The sequence below is a fragment of the Dermacentor andersoni genome, chromosome 7 (genome assembly GCF_023375885.2).
Source record: "Dermacentor andersoni chromosome 7, qqDerAnde1_hic_scaffold, whole genome shotgun sequence".
Classification (NCBI taxonomy): Eukaryota; Metazoa; Arthropoda; class Arachnida; order Ixodida; family Ixodidae; genus Dermacentor; species Dermacentor andersoni.
In genome coordinates, this window is record NC_092820.1 from 88,299,095 (window position 1) to 88,324,248 (window position 25,154).

General features: G+C 42.3%; 1 long non-coding RNA gene across 1 annotated transcript; it reads left to right on the forward strand.

Moving 5' to 3' along the window:
- Positions 1-8,861: 8,861 nt before the first annotated feature.
- Positions 8,862-22,356, forward strand: LOC140219292 (uncharacterized). The gene is made up of 3 exons (XR_011895452.1): positions 8,862-8,970; positions 15,303-15,341; positions 22,130-22,356. It is a non-coding gene; the product is annotated as an uncharacterized lncRNA (long non-coding RNA).
- Positions 22,357-25,154: the final 2,798 nt, after the last annotated feature.

The following is a 25,154-nucleotide window of genomic DNA, read 5'->3' on the forward strand; positions in this document are numbered from 1 at the left end:
CGAGACAGCGGTGCGCGCTGTAAAATAGACTCAACTGGCGTTTCCCGCCGCCAAGCAATACATTCGTTCGGAAAAATTTATACTGCACCGAAGCTGCTCCAGGCTGTGTGTTTATTCCATAGCTTTGCTTTGTCCCTCGGTTCACATGCTGGCCGGCTAGCTCCTTTGCACATGCTACCACTTTCCTTTTTGAATCCTAACTCAGTCGTTTTATTATAAAAAGCCCTTACTGCACATGTATATAAGGATGAGAAGCATGCCCGCGTATGTTCGATGACGTTTATTGTATATAGCCTTCTGGGAACATTGAGTCTGATATTATTTAGGGTGACATATTAGGATCACAATGCTTACTTTTGGCCCGTACACTACCCAGGAACTTTCTGGCGGAACTAGGTGGTGGAAATATAAATCCTGAGCTCACTGCTCATTACTTCTCTTTCATCATCACGGGGTTCAAGCATGGAAACCCTACGTCATTTGGCGTCGGAAAATACGTAGAAACCATAGATGATTTTTATCTAAGAAGCCTGAACGAAGAAACGAACGAAGAACGAGAAAGCGAGCGACACTCTCCCACGCCCCATTACTGCCAATCGCAAAAACAAAGGGGCCAGCGAGTAAGCACCATTTGAATCGGTGCTTCCCCTCGCCTTCTTAGAGTTTCTTTATGTTAGCCGTGGAGAGCTAGCGCGTCAACTTCATGCTCTGCTTGCTTTGCACAGTTCCAATGCTCGCCTGCTTCGGTGGTGTATATGTCATGGGCGGGCAAGAGTTAACTATGAATGCTAGTCTGCCTAAACACCCCGATGGGCTGGACACCACCGGATGGCTAGCGACGCGTGCGCCTAACGCACTAGTGAGCGATAGCCTGCCATCTTCCTTCTCCCTGTTCATCGCCCCTACTCGCTTCGAGTAGAGCATGAGCCGTTACCCTCGTCCTCCCTCGGCAAACGAGCCGGCTAGCTAACGAGCTGCAGTGCGGCCCGTACGCTTCCTCGTCTTTCCCTATATTTGTTTTCCCTACCACTCTTCCCAGCTCGTTTACACAAAAGAACACACGAAATGCTCGAATTATCCCCGGAAATGGCTACTTCAAATGCCAGAACTTTCGAACAGTCGTATAAACAGAGGGATATTGATGAAAAAGGAATAAAATATGGGGCAATATATTATGTAGCTAATATAGCGGTGTGGGAAAACACAATGTCATGTTCGTAGAAATACTGTGGAGGTGACGACCAAAATGACAGCACCGTCGAACATTTTGGCAGGAACGTTCAAACATGTAAATATTCGAATGTTCCTGTAGAAGTTCTTCATCGGGCAGATATTCTCAGCGTTTGAAGCTTCTAGCACCTACAATTTGAATAATATTTTTTTAAGAGAAAGATTGTCAACATGTCTAATAGGGACAAAATAAATGACATGAAGATAAAAATACAGTTACCCAAGCACAGTCGCATGGAGGCGATGACAGCGACGCTACCATAAGAACGAGTCGCTATGGCGAACGCAATGAAAACCTCTCCATGACAACAAGACTGGAGTGACAACGACGAGAACCCTGTCTTTATGACACTCTCATAATAAAATGCCACTCCCAGATTAAATTAAATGTTAAGACAAGCCCGCCGAGGTTGCTTCGCGGTACGAGTGCTGCGCTGCTAAGCAACGAGTTAGCAGGAAGAAACCAAGGTCGTGGTGGCCGCGTTGGCAAGAGGCGGATTGCAATGATGTCCGTGACTCGTGGATTTGGGGCACGTAAGAGTTCACCTAGCGGTCAAAATTAGTCGTGAGTCCCCAACTACGGCGTGCCTCTTAATCAAATCGTGGTCTTCTCCCGTGAAGCCGTAGAATTCAATTCAAAACCTGACGCTCTCTATATTGAAATCTAAAAATCCTTCGAAGCAGCTTCGCTAACGCGAAGTTGATATTTACTACGGCTCCGAAAGAGCCCTTATGAACGACCGCAGCACATGAAGATTCCAATGGGCCCACATTTAGCGAATAATCCCCAGAAATAAAGAACAGCATTTATCGGTTTCGCTTCATTGAATCTCTGACAGTTTATGTTGTCTGTAGTTGTTTCATAGCCCTTGAGGCAAACTAGATGCGCCTATGTTGCGCCGATTATGACATACGAAATTTACATTACAGAAAAATAGACGAATAAGTGAAATGTTACAAGATAGTTTAGTTTTCATAAAGTGAGGACTTCAGAATGTTGCTTTTTCACACTCTGGGGTCTGCCAATGTATTGCGATATATGTATTTTATTTTCCAACTACCTGGTGTCTTAAGATAAGTGCGGATGCAGCTGTGTCGTTGTCTGTTTGTTGAGGGAGTCTGGTGCCTTGTACTCTGCATATAATTGCGATCAGAATTGTAGGAGAGTAGTAATAGACCTTTCGCACAAACAAATCTACAGTGAAACCACTATTTAAGAAGGTTCGGTACTCGACGCATCGGTGAAATCAAATGATGTGGTTGGTTTTCTGCCTTTTGCACGTTACAATTTTCGCACGGTATTTCCTAAAAAAGCTTATTCCGCTCGACTCCTATATGGGCGTGAAAGGTGAACAATTTTTTTTGTTTACCATAGATCTAAATTAAACACACAGATATAAAGCCCAGCTGCATATAATCAATGTGGGTTTGATGCTCCTAAATCTACGAAAATCTAAGCGATCGCTCTAAGATATTTCGAGTTTGTCGCTGGTATCCATGTATTTCAAGTCTGCAAATAAATGTGTTATGTGCCAGTGCAGCGGTTAGTATACTCAGAAAAGGCAATTTTCAACTTTCTCGAAGTTGTCAATGCTGAATAACTTTAGGCATAAACAAGTGTGAGCAAAGCCTTTCTTCTGAAAGACTTACGAACGTAGAGGACGAGACGTCAGGATCGGCCGAAGTTGTACTTCTTTTAAATCGATGCTTTGTTCACATTGTGTCCTTTCTTTGCCTCTTATTGCTTGTTTATCAAATTTTACATGTGTTATTGGTCAACTGGAGCCTCCTGGAAGCAAATAACAGAGGTAAGAGCTTTTCTCCTCAGTCTAACGACACAGTCCACGAAAACAGAACGGTGTCGTCAATAAGAAAAGCAAAACTACAATTTACTAGTACGCAGCCAGCGGTACTCTTCAATGTTCATGACCTTTTGCTCTCAAGCGAATATCGCAGAATTAGTAGCGCACGGCACACACAAGCAGAAAGGTGTTTTCGTAGAGCCCAACCACCATCTTTTTAGTTCAGCATGCACTGGTGTCAAATAACGTGAATGAGGTTTGAGCTGTTCACAGTAGTCTTGCCAGAACAATTCTTGCGAAGAATAGTCTTTGCGCAGTATTTGATGCATCGAGAGTGCTGTCAACAACTGATGCCTTACCCCTTAAGCAGCAGTTTCAAGTGCATCGAAAACAAGAGTGTTTTTATCAAGCACCTAACATACGCAAAATGTAAACATAGAATAGATGCATATGTACACGTTGTTATGATGTACCTCATAGACTTCTACATTGTGATCGATCTCTCTTGTTTATTTTAGATTTTTTCTTGTACTTAGGTTTTCAAAACTGCTGACGAGATCTATATCGCTCCAGCACAGTGTTTACTCTTGTGGTACGCAATGTACGTACCTATTGCCTTTCAGCGGACACAGCGATTCCTTAACTTTTCAATGCAAAGTCACTACAATGATAAAATAATTCCCAACATCCTGGAACACGACAAATCTCAATATGTTTGACCAAAAACAAAATCGAGATAACAGTTTGTTGTTAAAGTTTGTTGTGTCGAGTTCACTCACTAAAACCTACGCGGCTAAGGGTAGCCTGTGTTTGCCGGAACTTGAATGAACATCAGCGAATTTGTGGTCTCGGCTTCTTGAACGCCATGACAATGTCTAAGAATCTTTTACTTGGCAGACTGCATCAACAAAAATAAATTTATGAGCTGAATCTTTTTGTGAAAAGTTGATTTCATTGCTTTGTGATACGTTCCCGTTTACTTTTCACTTTTTGTTGCACAAAACCATAGAAGTTCACTTTTCATTGCACAAGATCTTACTCGTGACTGAGCTGTGGGAGTTCTGTGTACAACTTGTAAAAAATAGCACGACCATATATACAACTAAAATAGTTAAATGTTTGCAGTGGCTTCTGTAGTGGGCATATTTAGAATAAGACCTTTGAAATGCTTTTCCCAAAACAATACACAAATATTACTTTTTTTTAATGCGAGGGTAAGTGCCTCAGGGCATACAGTGGTATGGGATGGGGGTGAATAAGGGTTATTAAATGAATGAAAAAAATTACTGATTTAATGAAGTCCAAGACGGATGGATAGTATGGTCCCTGCTTCCACGCAGTGTAATTGCTCGGATTATGCGGCGAAAGTCCCGTTGCTGCGAGGTGCCGGAGCCTTGTCGGTTTCAGTGCAGGGCAAACCCACAGCAGGTGGTGGATGTCGCCTTCAGCATTTCGCGACTTCAGAGTGGACACCCAGGGCGAGGTAATAGCGGGCGTCTTCCACGGGTGTGAGCTTCTCTGGAATAAAGTGGCGAAATGATTGTTGCTTCGGTTTCTTTCTTTAATTATCGCATCACGGTTGGATATCAGCAAGTCATTTACTTCACAGACAGAACACCATGTGTTTAAGAAATATAGGGTAAATTCAAATATCAGATTTGTCAAAATCATATCAGAGTAGTGTTGCTTGTCACTATGGCAGTAGGGGGCATTTTTTTGGTCAGGTACAATCAGTTTTGAAATCAGAATGCATTCCAGCAATGGGCGTACAATTGAGAAAATCAAGCAAAATCCTCCCGTTGTTTTCACTATTCATATGTTTCAATAAAAAGCTGTACAAACGGAATGACGAAGTAAATTTGGCAGCCCGCGGCACTGAAGCGCTAGGCCAATGCCGCAGACAGCAAGGAGATAAAGCAAACTGCTCGCGGGGCTGGACCGATGGTGGCCTCGTACACGTGACTGAAGGCGGTGGCGGTTGGGGGAGGGTGGGGTGGGGGTCGGTGACATTGACGAAACAGATGCTCTTTTTCCAGCCAGTTTTGATTTGAAGGGGGACTAATTGTCCGCGCAACTCCCACATGAACTCCGCAACGATCAAAATTTGATCGTTGGGATAGGTAGTGTCGAGGATGGGCCCCAAACTACTCATTTGCTGTAGCCACCTATTATTGATAATTAGAAAGTTAATTAGCGTAACTTCTCTAATTATGCATGTAATTGTGGAAAGTACTTTATATCTACAGGCTGCCAATACACGAACTCGAATGGTAAACGTTACGTTAGCGTGTTAAATATTCTTATATTCTCACAAATGTGGCGCAGCTAGAAGAAAAATACATCCTGTATGTTATAACGACGTTCTCTGTTTATTATCACGTTGGTTTGTTTCCATCCCACACCTAAGATATCGTAATACATTTTATTTGTATTCTAAGACTGGCACATACCCAGTCGCACATTCTTGGTACCACAAGTTAGCGTCAAATAAGTTTATTGTATGTGGGCAACACCCAGTTCTAGGCAGCCAAAATGACATCGAAGATGTTCTCCGAAGAGCGCTACATACCGAGATGCACGCACCGAGTCACTCAAGTTCGAGTAAGAGAGAGAGAGAGAGGGATAAAACAACTTTACTCTCAAAAGGCAGAACTGGTCATGTGACCAATTCGGTTGCAGGCCCGCAGATCCTGCCCGCGAAGTCGTGGGCGTGTAGGATGGCTGCTGCCTGGATGCCGCTGTCGGTTGATCGGAAAAGGCAACCACTCGCTTTCGGGACGGGGATTGCAAGACCTAAGAGAGAGAAGAGAAGGCCCTGCATTCCTATAGAACGTGGGAGAATGTGAAGTGTGCTTTGCAGGAGAGGCCGCTAGGCTCATATTCGTCCCGATAAATACGGAAGGGTATGTAAGGATTAGCAAAAGATTCTGTTTGTGGCTTGACCCCGCTCAAGAGCCAGCTGGCGCGTAAGACGAGTAGGAGAGGAGTAAAGATGCGTAAAAAATATTTATTGAAGATAGGCACAATGTCATTGGCGCGTACCCAGTGACAAACGTTGGCGCAGAAATAGGTTCAGTGAATAGGGGCGCATATTCTGTAACGAAAGTTAGATTGAACTGAGTTTATTTGTTGCAGAGAGGCGCATACATCGCGGCGCATAGCTAGTTACCTCTGCTTGACGGACGGTTGGTTTGTGACCAGGTTCTCTCTGCACAGTTGCCAAATGTAAAACATATTTTGCCACAAACTACGAGGTGACACAACGTGGCGGGAAAACAATTAGAGAGAGGTAGTTACAGATACCGCAAATACACCGGAAATGCTCGAAAGAACGGCACACGCAATAAAATTTCTCGGACGACAACATTTTTTGACAGGTTCAAATGTCGTTTCCCATATATAGCAGTGGTATGTGCTGGCGAAATTAGTAAATGAATAATGTATTGTTAGTGAGGTGGCCACAATAAATACAGATATTTAACATTAACAAATGCAAAGCGCGAAGTTGATATGATTAACAAACCTATGTGAGATTAAAATAGCTTCCCCTTGTAGAGGATGCATTGCAAACAGCGCTGTAGGTCAACTGAGGTTTGATGTCCCCATTGCGGATATATTGTTTGTGCATGTATCTCATCCGCAAACACAGATCATGACTTCAACTTTTCGAAGATAATTTGCTGTGCGGATATACTTTGTTTCCTGTGCTATTGTTTACTTTTGAATGAGAGATATTTCGCCTTACGAGAGAAGACGCTATTAATATTACTTTCATGCGAAACCTAAAAGCAGCAGATCGAACATTATTACAGTATAAAATGAAGCCACTCTCCATAAAATTTTACGCGATATGGAGGCTGCAGATCATCTCAGGATCATACTATCTTCCTTGATTTCGTCACCAGCGTCACGTTTGTTTTGTCTAAGATAGATAATTAGTCCAGCTGCTATAATTTTGTAGGTGAAGAAACAGGGACAATTAATGTAATCACCGTCGGATTCCTATGTTTACTTTTCCAATGAACAGTTTAAAATACATATAAACCCACGGGAAAAGCAGGAACGCAGTGACATGCGAAGTCGTTTAAGCATTTATTTAATTCAATGATTGATACGATTATACCGAAACGGTACTGGAACATTGAGGGACGCACAAGTGGAGCCCGGTTGATCGAGTTTGACAACATGGGCTTGACTGCCGACCGCTTTCTTAGTATAGCGGCGTTTTTCCATTAAGCCTTAAATAAGATATGGCCACCGCGGTCAGATTACTTGTCGGCTCACTAGTAACACGCCTTAGCCACTGGGATACATCGAAGGGTTTTACATCGCCTGACAAAAGAGAAGTTGTCGCTCTGTGTACATGCAATACTTCCGTGGTCATAATAGATGGTTTCTTCGCTTTTGATCACTTGGATTCCTTCGTTCCACGTTATGTTCCATTCACTGAATTACCGACGTAAGCCTGATCGGCAATGTTATACAGTATTAGGATTTACGAATCACATTGAAGGCATCATTGTCAGTTTATTTGCCAATGTTTTCGTCAAGTCGCTACTTCCTGACGCTCTCGTCGCTGCTCACGGTAGTGCCACCCATACGAAAAAAAAAAGAATAGTCTAGAGAGCGAGCGAGACGCGAATTGCGTCAACTCATTATCCACAACCATTATCCTACGACCATTTGATCATGGGAAATCTGGTTATTTGAAACCTCACAGGCGATTACAACGGTGGAGATTTCTGATAACCCGTGACGTCATGAGGCCAACCAGTTTACGTGGTGGGAGTAATGTGTAATGAAAAATAGGTATAAAAAGTTCTGAAGGTTGTACTTGGATTTGTGGAACGTTGAAACGACAGGCGTGCTTTCATTAAAACAAAGCAGAAAACTGTAACAATCGCATCAACACATATTGTGTGCTTTGTAATGAGGTTATAGTGAGCCTAATGGTATTAATGACGGTTATAGTGAAGTTATGGACGCTACGTTTTTCTGAGAATATTAGTAAAAATAAGGAGAGTTTACATTATTAGCACAAGTTCCCGCCTATGCGTGCCATCGGCCGTAATATTTGTACTCGCTTGCCTGTTACAAGTGCTTTCTTATTTCACGTAACGAAAAGTAGCTTACTAGCAGCCTTTCATTAGTAGCGACTTGTTGGAATCAAGGAATGATTTGGTTAGAAAAGTAGACAATGGTAAGAGCTTATTTTCCTCGAAGAAATTGTAATTTAGCGCAAAGTGCAGCTGTCGAATAAGAGGGGATTCCCTGTTTATGGCCTGTTTTAGCGTGTCTTTCTAACCAAATTGTTTTCATCTTTGACTGATCAATGTTCAAGTTTCCAGATGCACATTCATTTTAGTTTTCCTTAATATTGCAATGCAGATCAAAGTTTTCAGGCTTCCATGTTGTCAGCGCGAAAATACTGATTTGCCTAAAATTCGCAGATAAAAATATTGTAACAAAGAAATTGCATTTACTTACGAATAAATATCGCTCATAGCCCGGCCATATTTCAAAAAAGAATCTGACAGCTTACGCATTGGCACATACATAAACACATAAAACCACACAACGTGTTGCATATGCAAAAATTACAAATGCGACCGACATCACGCGCTTCTATATTTAGAATATGAAGCAAGCGCTAAAGGGTTTGAATTGACACATGTAAAAGCAGTTCGTTCTGACGTATCAAAGAATACAACTCAGGAAGGCCCGTGATTGGTCCATCGCCTTTTCAGCTGAGAGTCGTCAGAATTGAGGAGCAAATATAAAGGATGTGCTTCTTGATCTGCGCTAACTCACGGAGGAACATTTGCCAAAGCAATGTCTTCTACGAATATGCTTCTGATCATGCTGCTGCCGATTATTTTTATCTTTGTTCACGGAACGTGCGCCCTCAAAGACGTGAAAGCTAGACGCGATACAGCCGGTAAGAATTGCCTTTCTTACTCTTTTCTTGCGGCCAGAAATACTGAACCAAAATTATTCCGTGATGCGTATCTTAGCCTTACTCACGATACCATGTTTCCAGTCTGCATGATTGGCCTCATCAAAATTGGTGTTTCGTAGAAGGTGCAATCGTGTCCTAGAAAAGTAAATAAAAAGTCACACATAGTTCTCTGGCTGAGAGAAGGGCTGCAGAATGGGTCGCAAGAGGGAACTTTGACGTGCGGTAAAAAATATGGACTTTCTCACAAAATATATAAGACAGAATAATTATAGAACTAAGTTTTGAAAAATATACTGTGAATCTGTAGGCTAGCGCAGTGAAATATACCTGTGAGTGGATGACCGGAATCGTCCCTTTTTCAGCAACCGCATATCGTTTTTCTTGAGGAAGTGGTTAAGAAATGTGGTGAGACTCTCTGTCAAGGTGTTGTTGTTTGATACTATCGGACGCCGAAATCGGACGCCAAATTGAAAAAAAAACACTGAGTATGGGAGCAATCGGCGTACTTATCCAGTGCCTAAACTTTTGTCCCATGAATAATACAATAAATAGATTCAACATTCACAAGGGCCTCTCATAATTTTTCCGGTGAATGCACATCATACATTTTTATAACAGCAATGCAGCATACCTTGGGACGACACCAATTAGAGCTCAGGCAACTTGGCCTCCTGGTTTAGAACAAATCGTAGAACGCAACCAGTATGTAAAAGTGGCATTAAATAAATCGTAAATCAATCTAAGACGGCAAAGCAACCTAAAAATACAACTCTCTCAAAGAGGCCTGTCACTCCGAATCTTAGTTGCCCGAACGACATTGTCGTTAAGGAAGTAAATAAGCGTGGCAGTAAAATTATTTGGACAATAGTTAAGTACAAGCAAGACGTCTGCATAAACCTAAGCAACCCTGGACATTACCGTAAGCTTGACGATGATCTGGCACTAACATACACGCTGACAAATACCAAAAGGCTGAAATCTCACCTTGACTAATGAATTGATAACACCCGTAGAATTCAAATTTCTCAAACCAAGCAATAACACTGCAGGGTGTTTCTTCCTCCTTTGAGAAATTATTAAAATTCCATTAACTGAACCATACTTAGCTAATATTACCGCTCGTCCGCTAATATCAAGCAACAACACCCCGACAGAGAGGCTCTCCACATTTATCAAGCACTTCGTTCGTGACTTCCCCAATGCAATTTCGTCATATTTAGAAGATACTCCTCACCTACTGAGAAATTTGTGGGGCATTAGACCAAAGGCACACGACCACAAAATATAATTTTCGCAACACTAGACGTCATGAGCCTTCACACCAAGATTACAATCCCCGATAGAAAATAAATGCTGTCCAAGCACACTGTACAACACTCTGCTGAAGTCCACTTGCCTTTGTTAAATTAGTTCAAACACATATCTAATTGGAATTTGAGGCGAATTACTACCTACAAATACATGGGACAAGCTTGGATACATCTTTTGCGCTATCCTACGCGAACATATTATGGAATTCTAGAAACATATTTCCCCTATCGGTGCACACGCAAGCCCCACACATACTTAAGATACACAGACGACATATTAATAATGGGGGAACATGGTCAGGACCATCTAGATGAGTTTGTAACTTTCCAAAATTGTTTTCACCGGACAAGAAAATTGAAGCCAGGACATTAAACTGAGAGAATAAATTTTCTTGACACAACAATGTATATCCACAGTGGGACTGTAAAGAGAGTACTGTATTGCAAACCTCTTGATGAAGACGAGTGCCTAGAAAATACAAGCCGCCATCCCTGGCATTGCAAACAAGACATCATGAAAGGTCAAGCCCACGTTTTGGTGACATTTGTGTTGTAAACCATGACTACATAGATAGCCTGGATCACCCTAACGAAACCGTATCAAATAGGAATCGCCAAAACGCTGCCCTTCAAGAAGCTTACACTGGTGCAACGAAGGTTAAGTGAGCCGATGTCTTCAAATTCAACCCTACGATCAGAAGAACAACAGTGCCTCTTCTTACCACTAATTTTCCAAACGCACTCCCAAACGTAAACAAACACCTTACTAAATAATATTCAGTTCTCTCCAGCAACCAGACAATTATTAGGATCTCTCTTGACCCGCGCCCTTTAGCCTACAGACGCGACAAAAAGTTCAAGAACATTCTTAAACATGTCGAACTAACGATAAAGACGAAGTCGTCATCCGATCTCTGTGGCCGATCCAGTTGCTTTTCGTGCAAACATATTCAATCTGCTACTAAAGTGAAACGTACAGCGTCGCATTTACTTCACAAGGCAACATCAATTTTCACCTTCACATCTACCAACGTAGTCTACCCTTTAGAGTGGGCAGCTTGTAAGAGACAATACATAGGTGAGACTTGACAAAAAAAATTATAAAGATTTAACGGCCATCGCGCAGATACAAACCACAATTTATTTAAGGTAGTAGGCAGCCACATCAATGAACATGCTCGTGTATTAGATAAAGCAAGGCTCTGCATACTACAAATTTCCATTCACCTCGCGAGATGAAATATACAGTTTCATACTCGTACATACGTTTAAATACCTACACCCAGCGGGTATTGTTTTGGGACTTGGCAACTTACAGTTGTTGAAAGCTGGAACGTGAACCTGAAACTCTCATATCATTGAGACCGGCACAAAAGACGTTATGCCGTTAGCTAAATCGAGTTTTAATCTCACCTGCCGTGTGTTCTGCTGTCATCCTCCGGTGTCTTCTTCCGGCTTATATTCTTTGCGTCTGTCATTTACCTTTCTTGTGTTTTTTTTTTGAAATCCACACCGACATATGCCGATCTCCCAGACGTGCGAATACCTTTTTAGGTGCCTCGCCACAGAGCATCACGCCGCCCCTTTACAATACCGCGACGACGCCTGTGCCAAACTACTGCGGCTAACTTACCTTGAAGGACAAATCTCCTGCCTTCCTAGAGCCCTATCGGTTGCACCCAGACTACGTGTCACCATCTTACCATCTACACATGTACCAGACGCTTTGCTGCTGCACTACTGGGTATTCTTTTAACACATTTCTTTGTTAATCGCACACTGGCTGGCTGACTGACTCTAATCAAATCAGAAACGTAAGCCGCCTACCACACCCCTGAAGGCTCCCAAACATTGCCCTCCCCCAACACGCCACCATCCTAGCTTCTTCTCTTTCCTCCTTTCTTTCTTTCTTTCATTCTTAATTTTTTCCTTTCTTTTTTTCTACTGTCTCACCCACTCTCCCGCTCTCCTCCCCTCGTCGTACAACTACGCTTAGAGATGTCAAACGGGAGCGATCATTTTCTTTTCAGCCTCTGGCGTTACACCCAGCCGCCGCTGAAAACTACCGCACGTGACGGCAATCCAGCAGCCTTTAAAATTAACCTGCCGAGAATGACGAGGCAGCCTTTAACGTAGATACGTCTTCTTAAAAAAACATTGGCCAGACTTTCCGGCGCACCTTACCCCTCCATATAGCGTGTACAGCACGTGTGTTATTCCACCTCCAAGCCCCCTTTTTGATTTGGATAGAAAAAAAAAGGGTTTGAAGTGAAGTCAAACTATGACCTAACCTGTATATTGCAGATGAATGCATGTCACGACGAGTGTCGACATTATTGCCATTAGCAGTAAAGCATTGTTGCACCACACAGTACTCACAAATTTTCGCCTTCTATGTCTCCCAATTATCAAATTTTGGTTCATCAACGTCCTAGTCCCTTCGGCCCTACTAAATGAACCTCAATCAATGCGTGCTCTGCTCCTATACTGTTCTCTTCTCTACTCCAGCCTTCTTTTGAAACCAAATTTGCCACAACCCTGTCGCTGAATTTCTAAATATTTAGGTATCACATTCCTTGCTTTTTGCCTATTCGTGTAGTGTATCCGACCACCTATCAAGCGGCAGATACGCTTCTGTGAGATTGCCCATATTCAAATTCATATGGTTACATGCCCAGTTGCTCCTACCCAACGACCCAAGTTGCCTGTTCGAGTACATACCCAGTGGCACATGCTCAGTTTTACTTCTCCAATGACCAATGTTGTTTACATCCATTTTACGCAAGCTGGAGTGGAAAACTTGAAACGGTTGTCGTGGCGAAAAACGAGTGAGGTGCCCGAGGAACTCGAATCGCATAGTAATCGGAGGGCTACAGGCGGCTAAAAGCAACGACCAGGTGAACCCAAAGTACCAAGGCAGGATCCCAGTAAGTTTACGCGAAATGTTTGGGAGCGTACACAGGGTGCACCAATTTAAAGGAGTTCAATGCAGGACTAGTTTGTATTTTGAAATGAGAGCCATCTTGAAATAGCGCGCGACGAGACGGCACAACAGAAAGGAAGACGAACACAGGCGCAAACTACCTACTGCTTTTAATGAAGTCAGGTTAACAGGTATATATACCCTCAAGCTGCGAAGAGGTATCGTTACAAGGAAAAATGGAGCTCGTCAAAGAGGAAGTGAATAAAGCAGGCGCGAAAGGAATTTCATTTCGGCATTGTACAGTGCAATCGAACTTTCGCACACAATCCTCACCTGCTTCCCTAATAAAAAAATGCCTCTAAAATTTCACGAGCGCTTTTTCGCTAGCTCTTGCCTAGGATTTTCACGCTACCGAAACATGGTTCACAAGTCTAAGAGCTACTGCAATGATAAGCAAGAAGTGTATTTTCCTGATTAGCTAGATTTTGTGCATGCTCCCCGAGTCGGTCAATGATGCATCGCGCCCCGTCTGGCCGATGTATACTTTTCCGCATAACTTGTGCTGACTAATATGTGGTCTATAAAAAGAAGTGTGAAAAACAGCTTGTCGAGTGTGCCAACAACGTCATGCGCGAGATCCCCCTTTCTTGCGGAAAAGCATACATCGGCCAGACGGGGAGCTGCATCAATGACCGACTCCGGGAGCAGGGAGCAAACATAGCTAAAATGGAGAATATGTATCTTTCTTATCATTGCAGTACGTGTCCCAGTTGAGAACCACGTTTCCGTATAGTAAATATCCTAGGGAAGAGTAGGCGAGAAACCGCTTATGAAACGGTAGACGCTCTGTTTATGAGAAAAGCAGCTCAAGAGTGTGTAAGCCAAACTTCGAATGCACTGTATAATTCAAAAATGAAATTCTTTTAGCGCTTGGTTCAATCACTTCCTGATAGTTGAAGTCTACTTTTCCTTGTAACGTGCCATCTGCGAAGCTTGCGGATATATATATATATATATATATATATATATATATATATATATATATATATATATATATATATATATATATATATATATAACTTTGGGTCCGGTTTCAACGCAATCAGCTGTTAGTTTGCTGCGCCATCGCTTTCTTGTTCCTTTGTTATTCGTTTCTGTTGTGCCGCCCCGTTGTGCGCTATCTTATGATGGTTCGCTTGAAAAGTGCCCCAGACATGTGAGAGAGGAGGTAACGACAGTTGGCGCACACAACTTTTTAATTTCTTTTTTTCTGCCTGGCTGCTTCTTTCGCATTTGCGTTTTAATGCGATCGCTAAACCTTGCGAACTTCATCCAGTCAGTGAAATGTGTCGATTTGTTTTCTGTTTGTCCTGGCCTAAACTATTATACGCCAAATTCGGCCGCTTGGTAGTTCATGGTACAATGGGTAGAGCTTTATGGCTGCGTTGAGAAAACCGTGTTCGAGATCAACTATTTAACAACCTTGGCCTAATAGTAGCCGCGTCACATTATTAAGATAACATTCTTGGAGTTTATATTCGCTCTAGAATTTCACACCGACTTCGCGGCCCTGCTGCTAGATGACACGGCGTGTCTAGACGGAAGCGCAACAAACACTGTGACTGCAAACGGGCCTCGCGCACGACGCATTTTGGCGTTGGCAAAACGGCGTATCGCTACAGTGTTTCAATGATAATTGCGCTAATATTCACATTCATCCATTCATCGGGTACTGCATTGTGCCTGATTTTTATTTGCAAGAGGAACGACATTCTTGCTTAGAACAAGGTTCTCCTGTGCTAGATTCACTTAAAATGAAGCTAGGATATCTTTCATAGTGTTTTTTACTGTGCAATCATAAATCAACTTTTAAAAGTAAGAATAGGTCCTTGAGTTTTTTGTATCAAATAACATTGAGTGTCAGTAAAATCTCAACAGAGCGCCGCGCCTTACAATAGCAAACTGACACAGGCAATTATGCTATGCAAGGATTTGCAGAATTTATATAAATAATGTTTAATTTAAAAGCAGATGGGTATATTTCTGTAGAATCCTAATCTGCATTCGTTATATTACAGGATGCGACAAACGGACCGATACATGCGAATATCCTAGTGGTAAGTGTGTTCTTCCTAAATATGCATGCTGATTCTATACCTTTCTGGCTGTGATGGTTTCACAATAGTGTTAAATGGCTTTGACCATCCTGGACTGTTGATACGGTATGGTACTGCGTATTTCAGGGAATGCTGTTTAATAGTGATCACTGATGTTTTTAACATAATATGAACAATATCGACAGCGAATGCCAAAATTCCTGCGTGATTTGCGTGATTCGTGCGTGACCAAATACAGTACAAAACATTTATTTGTTCACTTCGTGGGACATTTATGATGGTGGTAGGGAAGTCAACCAGTCTTTAAAACGCTTTGAACCCCTCTAACTCTGTGTAATCCATATTAAAAGAACATTACAATATACTATCTTTTTTCACAATGTCAAAAGAGAAAAGCTTAAAAGGCGGGGGCGGAAAGCTCGGACGAACGAATACCCTGTTCTCTATCCGTACACTCCCGATCGTGAAACGAGTGGTGATGCCCGTTCATGCCTTTCTCTGAGGTGACAGTTGAAAAGACGACGCCGACAGTTCAGAGGTTATAAAAGAAGGGCACTTCTTATATTTATTTACTTGGATAAACAAGACTAAGCGTCTAAATACAGAGTGAGAGTAAAATTTACCTCGTCTTTTATGAGTCCCAGATCCTCTCTCCTCCTCAATGCCACTTTCAGCGGTCCCGCGTCAGTGCTGGAAGTTTCCCGATTCTTATCGCATGCTCTCACCTTAGGATAAGGGTAGTTGCTGAAAACGCCTGGGGGAAAGGTGGTGCAGGAGCTGATTTTCTCCCGGTCGTCTGCCATTGACCAATAATCAGTGCTGTTCGGAAAATTCGGACTACACTCTTCTAGAAAGCCTGCGGCTTCTCGATGGCGTGTTTTTTGCTGCGTCTCGAGACTGACTTCTGGCGGTTGCCAAACATCTCACGCGACTGCATCCTCCTCTACTCAGTACTCGAACGTTGCGCGATACCGCTCTGCGCACGCACATGCACGCACAAGTTCCTGCATACATGCAGTTTTCATGACCAGCGATGACAACACATCCTTTCGACTTTTCAGTTTTTACATAGCGATAGGAAAAAAACTATAAACAGTCACCAATTAGACTTAGTAGCGCCCTTTTAACTCAATGTATTTCCCTAAATATATTTCAGTTCCAAATGTCCATAATAACCTTACACACCGCGGAAAATTTTCAGATATTAGTAGTACAACAACGTGACGAAGGGCTTCCGCATATTGGTGTCTTGTATAAGCATATGCAGTCCACGTTTATCGTATTGTTCATAATTCGTGCTCGTCACTGCAACCTTATTGCTTAATTCGGACAAACAATCAGGGGCTGCAAAAAACGGTAGTAAATGAAGGTCGCCAATATGTATCACCTAACTTATCTAATTTGTACGAGAAAGTTATCTAAAATTTTGTATACTCTTGAGTAACTCATATAGCTACTGTATTCCACGGTTGTATAAGAGTAAAAGTTAACGGAATCGTCGTGTTTTATTGAATAAATTGATTTGTATGAGGTGACGACACCTCTACAATGAATGACAACTTTGCCATCAGTACCAGATAATACAAATTCAGAGAAAATCACCCAATATACTTTCGACACCATAAAACACGCACTCATATTACGAAAAAGTAATGCCTAGCGTTTGTCTTACGTTAGCACACAAATTTAGACATCGTTCGTCATAGGGCAAAAAACATCTGTTGATACACCGATGTCTGCCCATCACCATTGCTATTGCGATTTTGCTTGGCGTTATGGCACCAGAAGGTTGCTATTTGCGCAGTGTAAAAAGAAAATATGTGGTTTTTTCAGTATTCCCATATATTGCGCACAAAATGGATGTTTTGTGTTTTAAGGAATTTACTTTTGCGCCCCTTATGCTTGTCCTTGCTGCAATAAAACACAGACACTAGCCCATCGCCCACCGCTTACTGAAACCCTTCTCAACTAATTCAGCCAAAATGTTCATCCGAAGCTCCTTCCCGAAATTATAACACCTGGATGCCGCATGAAACTCATTACGACTACAGAAAATTCAGTATTTTTTTTTCTTTAATTCAGGTTATTGAAGCAGCGGTTACGAAACGCTCACGTAAGCTCACAATCAAATTTATTTGAAAATATATGCCTCTGGTGAGGCCCAATAGTCAATCTTATATAAAACTTTGTCATTTGAAAAGGCTTCTTTTTATTACACTGCTGTTCAATTAGATACAATAAAAAATTTTAGGTAGTATCATTAGAAATGCAGAAACTTTAACTCAAAATGGACGTTCTTGAAGTACCTGATTGATACGTTCCTTAATATATATAAATAAAACGTCATCAGTCATCAAATGCTACGAACCTCGTAAGTCCACATGCAACATCTGATCTAGTGCCGCGATTTCTTTCCTCCTAGATCTAAAGTACTGGCATATCTGTCCCGAGTCATTTCTAAAGAAAAAAAAACATAGAACGCAACGCAAGGCGAATATTGTCACAAACAAGCGAAACATGTATTAGGTTATATCTTCCAAATTGTTAGGTCTGACGTGAGGGCATTTTCAATTAGAATGACATGTATTTTATTAGTACTTATATTACGAGGAGGACAAGGACTATGTTCAACAAGTAAACTTTACCGGCTCCTCTAGACGTGAACTATGACTTGTATAATTCATGTACAAGGCTTCACCCTCTATAAGCAATTTCTGGGTTTTATCTTATGAATTTCTTTTTTCTGACTTAAATAAACACCAAAGGGTGCTGTGAAGTTCTGCTTGGCTCTGAAGCATTGCCAAAGCATAGAAATTCCCAATACTACTGTCTTTGATTAGTTTGTTGTGCTGTTGTTTCATCTAGCGTTGTTTTGTGGAATGAGATAGGATAGTTGACGACGAGATGAAGGGAACACCATATGCAATGCTTCACGTACGACTGCCTTGATGGTTACTTGCAATTTATCAGAACCTAGTACTTGGACTGCGGCGTAGTTTGATATAGGCTCACCATGAAAAAATTCCTTGCTCCCTAATTTTAGTGTCTCTTCAATGTGCGTGGCTTCAGGAAGAAACTCCCTCAATTTTTTGTCGCAAGTTCCGTACCATTCCGCCAAATGTTGCTGCCTAATATCGCAAATCTAAAAACGTACGTTCTTTCCTCGGTCATGTCAAGGGCCACATGGTAGAACAGACGAGCCATTTCCTATGCGAAGATCCTAAAGCCCCATTTGGGAAAAGTACGCATGTGTCAAGAACTCATTCGGCTCTCTCTTCACTTTGACGTTCGTGAAGCTCTTGAAAAATCTGCTGCGAATCATGGCGAATGTTAGTAAAAATTGGTCGCTTCGTGAAGGCTCCTGCAAGCGGATTGCTTGCTTTCTCTTGTTTTACTTTTGAGCGGAGATGTTAAATTGAATCCTGGCCCTACCCTTGACGTTATAACATAAAGCTGAAGCTTGTTGCAGTGGTTAATCGAGGAATTAGGACAGAATTTTTTTTAACAAATGGTAAATTGGAAAACTAAGGGAGTCGAAAGAATTCATCAGCGTTTTAAACAAAACAAACGAACAATTCTAAGGTGTGGCTCATAATTCTGAAACTGCTCAACTATCCAGACAATGTTACAGTCCTTAAAGATTGTGCCATGCTTAAGGGGTTAGGTTGCTGTGTTACAGTTCGTTCTCGCAATATTAGGGAAATTATACACAAGCTGAAGGAGAAAAGGAAAAATAGGACAAGCATGAAAAGGGCACCCTAACCTGCTATACATATCGTATACATGAGCGCATTTTTGCTTCGAACGGTGACCGTGAAGATATGGCTGAAGTAAAAAAAATAACGAAAAGGAAGGACGCTTAAAGAAGCGAAGGGTTGAAATCTTGGCCAGTTGGTACATACTTGAACAAAAAAAAACAGTAAAAGACACAAAGGAGTTTGTGTTTTTGACTGGTTTTTTCGTTCAATTAAAGAAGCGAGTCATTTGAAGTCAAGTGAAGCAACCTTGCTGAATTTGAACACTCGAAGCCTTGCAAATAAAATGTATCACTTCGAGTTTTTTTTTGGCATTTGAAGCTAAACGTTGTTGGTATGATTGAAACATGACTTTAGCGAGGCATCTTAGACCACGATGTCTTGCCGACTGTTTATGTTATTGTGATTAGAGATAGGGAACTAATTCAGATGCGAGGTCACCGCACTGCCTTTCAAGAAAGAACTGCACTGCTATGATATGCCGCAAAGCCCAGAAATTGAGGCACTGTGGTGGAAAGTACATCTACAAAGTTGTGTATTTGTTGGCGCTGTCTACAGACCACCTGCCGCTGAATAACGTAACAGAAACTCCTTCTAGTTTGTATGCTCGACCACGTGACATACAAACTATGATTGTCATGATTATCACTGGCATGATTGTCATGCGTGTTATCTTAATCTGACCGGGATGCATTGATCGTCCATGAAAGTGCGAGTTTCTGCGAATGGCGTCATTTCAGATATGCTTTTTTGGTTTAGTCTCATGCAACTAGAATGTATCCCTACCCCTGTTCAGGGCGCATCGAGCTTTATTTTGGGCGTACTGCTTGTTAGTAACCGTTTCAGATACTCACCACAATCTTTGACGGCATCATCATCAGCCTGTTTGATGTACACCCGAGGAAGAGGGCCTCTCCCTGCGAGCTCCAATTACCTGTGTCCGGCGCCAGCCGATTCCAACTAGCGCCCGCAAATTTCTAATTTTTTCGCTCCACCTTGTATTCTGCCGTCCTCTACTGCATTTTCCTTCTCTTAGTATCCATTCTGTAAATGTAATCGTCCAACGGCTATCTAACGGAAGCCTTACTTGATCTGCCCAGCTCCATTTTTTCTCCTAATGTCAATCAGAATATCGGGTATACCCGTTGACTCTCTGTTTCAATCCGCTCTCTTCCTGTCTCTTAAGGTTGTGCCCAACAAGCTTCGTACCATCGCTCTGCGCGGTCCTTAACTTGTTCTCGAGCTTCTTTGTGAGTCTCCAAGTCTCTGCCGCATACGTCATAACTGGTAAAATGCACTGATTTTACACCTTTCTTTTCAATGAAAATAGCAAGCTTGCAGTCAGAAGCTGACAATGTCTCCCGTATGCAATCCAACCAATTTTATTGTTTTATGAATTTCCGTCTCATGGTCAGGGTTCCCTATGATTTTTGACCTAGGTAAACATACTCCGTCACAGACTCTAGTGTTTGTCTGGCGATCATGATTTCTTCTTCCCTTGTCTGGCTATTTATATCCCGTGATAAATCAGTCCTATACCCATTGCAGCTGTCTGGCCTCATCTGGCATCATGGCATAGTAAAAAGTTTTCTTGCATTCAACAGAGCAGACGACGCAGCAGTCATGACATATACCACGGACAAATTTAAATATTTTTCTGATCTTTGTTTTTGTCAATGTTCAACCATAGATAAGTTATGGTTACAATTTGAAACACTTGTCGTGCATTGTATCGATAAGTTCGTGCCCACAGCACAAGAACTGACAAAATCATAAGTCCTGGAGTACGTGCGAAATATTTCACGTTAAACGTAAACTCGAATGGTTAAAAAAAACTAGAAAGTCCTCTTGATCACTTAAACACCCCACTCAGATATCCACATTCGATAAAATACTGAAATGCAGAAATACGCTATTCAAATTGCACTTTATTGTTACCATTTTAGCAAGCTTCAATAAAACTTGACCAGCAAAATGCAATATTGTCCTGATGTTAGAACTAGGCCCTAACGGCGTCGTTGAAGTAGAAGTACACATGATGGAGCTTGCCTTCGCGTTTCGGTACTTAACCATCAATGTCCTTTCGTACGTGTCGACCAGGTTTCAAGGTCATTGGACAAAGATGCATAGAAAATAGGAGGTTCCCTTGGCTGCTGAAGGACAATCTGTGTAGTTGATACCGGAGCTAGCATCGTAGTAGTAGTCTTGATTTTGTTCATCTTTTCTGGTAGTGATCCGTGTTCCAGAGACACTGTTTGTAATCTGAGGATAACGCGAAGGTCAATGGTGACGCTGGCGTTATTTTCACGCTTTGGGCTTGGTTCGTGGCTTGACGCGGACGTCTGGTGCTTAAACGCAGACCCACCTCTACTTGTCCCCTTGTCGTAACGGTGAAGTGCCCAACCGTAGCACAATGACGAATACGAAGACTAACTCTTTATTGGGCGAATTTTTGTCTACAAGAACAAGCTGCACATGGGCAGAGCCCCAGTAATGAACACATGCATCGGCCATCGAAATATCATCTGCGGATTAGACGCTTTCGCAATTTATACCTGGGTAAAAGAGCATTGCAGCGTAGTCACTGGAGCTTGCGTAAGTTGAATGTACAACACTATATGCGTTGCGCACACAATCTGATAACACAAGACTAGGTGTGAACGTGGAAACAGATGAAATTACCGATAACATAAAGGAAACTTTCGATACACAGTAGCTCTCATCGCCCTCAGGGATAACTTTAACATAGATTCGCCGCAAAACAACATGGGCACCCGAAAAATATATATACGTACCCGCTGGAATATATTATTCCTTGACTGTGTAATCGTAATGGTATTTTCTTCAAACTTCTATAATTTTACGTGCCACGCCGTGGTCTGATTATGAGGCATATCGTAGTGGGGAACTGCTGATACATTTTGACCAGCTGTGGTTATTTTTAACGTGTACCCAGTGCACCGCCACTTTTTTATATTGTATCGATGTAATAGAATTGTTTTTTTACCATAATCCCTTATTTTTCTTTGTCAGGCTGCCTCTGCAAGTGGGATTCAGGCTTCGGCGCACGACGGGCTAATTATTATCACTACGATAATGAAACGAGCACATGTGAATTGCAGGGAGAGGAAAACAACTGCAATGCATTTTCTTCGCTAGGCGACTGCATAGTATACTGTATTCCTCGAGTAGGTTAGTCACCTCCCGCACTCCGAAGTTATCACGATTCACTTAAACGTATTTCGTAATAAAGTAGGTGATAGCAGCAGTAGAAAGCCCTCGGTTCCTTTTATTGACGGCTGACCATCCTCCACGTCCTCCTGGAGTGCTTCGAAGCAGATGTCACATGTTGAGAGTAAGAAACACTTTTCTCTGGTATACCGGCAGCGCATGCGTCTTCATAGAGTAGTGTTTTTTGTTCCAGAACCTTGTTTTGCACTGAAATAGCCCTAGGTTTCTTGAAGATGTTGCGTTACATGTTATAAGCCCAATAAGTTCGTAGTAGGTGCTCTCTCGAGAGAATGCGGCTGTGGTTCTAGGTTTGTACGGCAAGCGCCTTCAGACAACGGCGTTTAAGGGGGTTTGTTAATGGACTAGTGCTTCTTACAAACGTTTGCCTCTGACACTCACTACATATACCACCAGATGGAGGTTCATTACCAGTTAGGAAAATCTGTGGGAGTCATATCGTTCCTATTCTGAGACGAGAGAATGGGATATCAGTTCGTAGTGTTTTCGTTTTGAAGGGCCAGGGAGATACCTGTGGTTTAATTCATAATCATTATCAGCCTGGTAACGCCTACTGCAGGGCAAAGGCCTCTCCCATACTTCTCCAACAGCCCCGGTCATGTACTAATTGTGGCCATGTTTTCCTGCAAGCTTCCTAAGCTCATCCGCACACCTAACTATCTGCGCCCCCTGCTACACTTCCCTTCCCTTGGAATCCAGTCCGTAACCCTTAATGACCATCGGTTATCTTCAATCCTCATTACATGTCCTGCCAATGCCCATTTCTTTTTCTTGATTTCAACAAAGATGTCATGACCTCGCGTTTGGTCCCTCACACAATCTGCTTTTTTCTTATCCCTTAACGTTACACCCATCATTCTTCTTTCCATAGCTCGTTGCGTCGTCCTCAATTTCAGTAGAACACTTTTCGTAAGCCTCCAGCTTTCTGCCCCGTACGTGAGTACTGCTAAGACACTGCTGTTATACGCTTTTCTTGAGTGATAATGGCAACCTGCTTTTCATGATCTGAGAATGCCTGCCAAATGTACCCCAGTCCATTCTTATTCTTCTGATTACTTCGGTCTGGTGATCCGGATCCGCAGTAACTACCTGCCCTAAGTAGCTGTATTCCGTTACCACTTGCAGTGCCACGATACCTATCGTAAACTGCTGTTCTCTTCCGAGATTGTCAAACAATACTTTAGTTTTCTGCAGATTAATTTTTAGACCCACCCTTCTCCCTCTCCAGGTCAGTGAGCACGTAATGCATTTGGTGCCCTGAGTTACTAAGCAAGGCAATATCATCAGTGAATCTCGAGTTACTAAGGTATTCTTCATAAACTCTTATCCCCAATTCTTTCCAATCTAGGTCTCTGAATACCTCCTGTAAACACGCTACGAATAGCATTGCAGAGATCGTATCTCCCTGTCTGACGCCTTTCTTTATTGGGATGTTGTTGCTTTTTTTGTGGAGGATTACGGTGGCTGTGGAACCGCTATAGATATCTTCCAGTATCTTTACATATGGCTCATCTACACCCTGATTCCGTAGCGCCTTCATGACTGCTGAGCTTTCGACTGAATCAAACGCTTTCTCGTAATCAATGAAAACTATATATAAGGGTTGGTGATATTCCGCACATTTCTCTATCACCTGATTGATAGTGTGAATATGGTCTATTGATGAGTAGCCTTTACGGAATCCTGCCTGGTCCTTTGGTTGACAGAAATCTAAGGTGTTCCTGATTCTACTTGCGATTACCTTAGTAAATACTTTGTAGGCAACGGACAGTAAGCTGACCGGTCTATAATTTTTCAAGTCTTTGGCGTCCGCTTTCTAATGGATTACGATTATGCTAGCGTTTTTCCAAGATTCCGGTACGCTCAAAGTCATCGGGCATTGCGTATACAGGATGGCCAGTTTTTCAGGAACAACCTGCCCACCATCCTTCAACAAATCTGCTGTTACCTGATCCCCACCAGCTGCCTTCCCCCTTTGCATAACTCCCAAGGCTTTCTTTACTTCTTCCGGCGTTACTTGTGGGATTTCAAATTCCTCTCTTCCATTATCGTCGTGGGTGCCACTGCTGCTGTATAAATCTCTATAGAACTCCTCAGCCACTTGAACTATCTCATCCATATTAGTAATGATATTGCCGGCTTTGTCTCTTAATGCATACATCTGGTTCTTGCCTATTTCTAGTTTATTCTTCACTTTTTGCAGGCTTCCTCCGTTCCTGAGAGCATGTTCAATTCTATCCATATTATACTTCCTTATGTCAGCTGCGTTACGCTTGTTGATTAGGTTGGTAAGTTCGGCCAGTTCTATTCTAGCTGTAGGGTTAGATGCTTTCATAGATTGACGTTTCTTGATCAGATCTTTCGTCTCCGGCGATAGCTTACTATCATCCTGTGTAACGGAGCAACCGCCGACTTCTACTGCACACTCCTTAATGATGCCCATAATATTATCGTTCATATATTGAACATTATGGTCCTCTTCATGAGGTAAAGCCGAATACCTGTTCTGTACGTTGATCCGGAATTCATCTTTTTCCCTCTTACCGCTAACTCACTGATCGGCTTCTTATGTACCAGTTTCTTCCGTTCCCTCCACATGTCTAGGCTAATTCGACTTCTTACCATCCTTTGGTCACTGCAGCGCACATTGCCGAGCATGTCTACATCTTATATGATGCCAGGGTTAGCGCAGAGTATGAAGTCTGTTTCATTTCTAGTCTCGCCATTAGGGCTCCTCCACGTCCACTTTCGGCAATCCCGCTTGCGGAAGAAGGTATTCATTATCCGCATAATATTGTGTTCTGTAAAC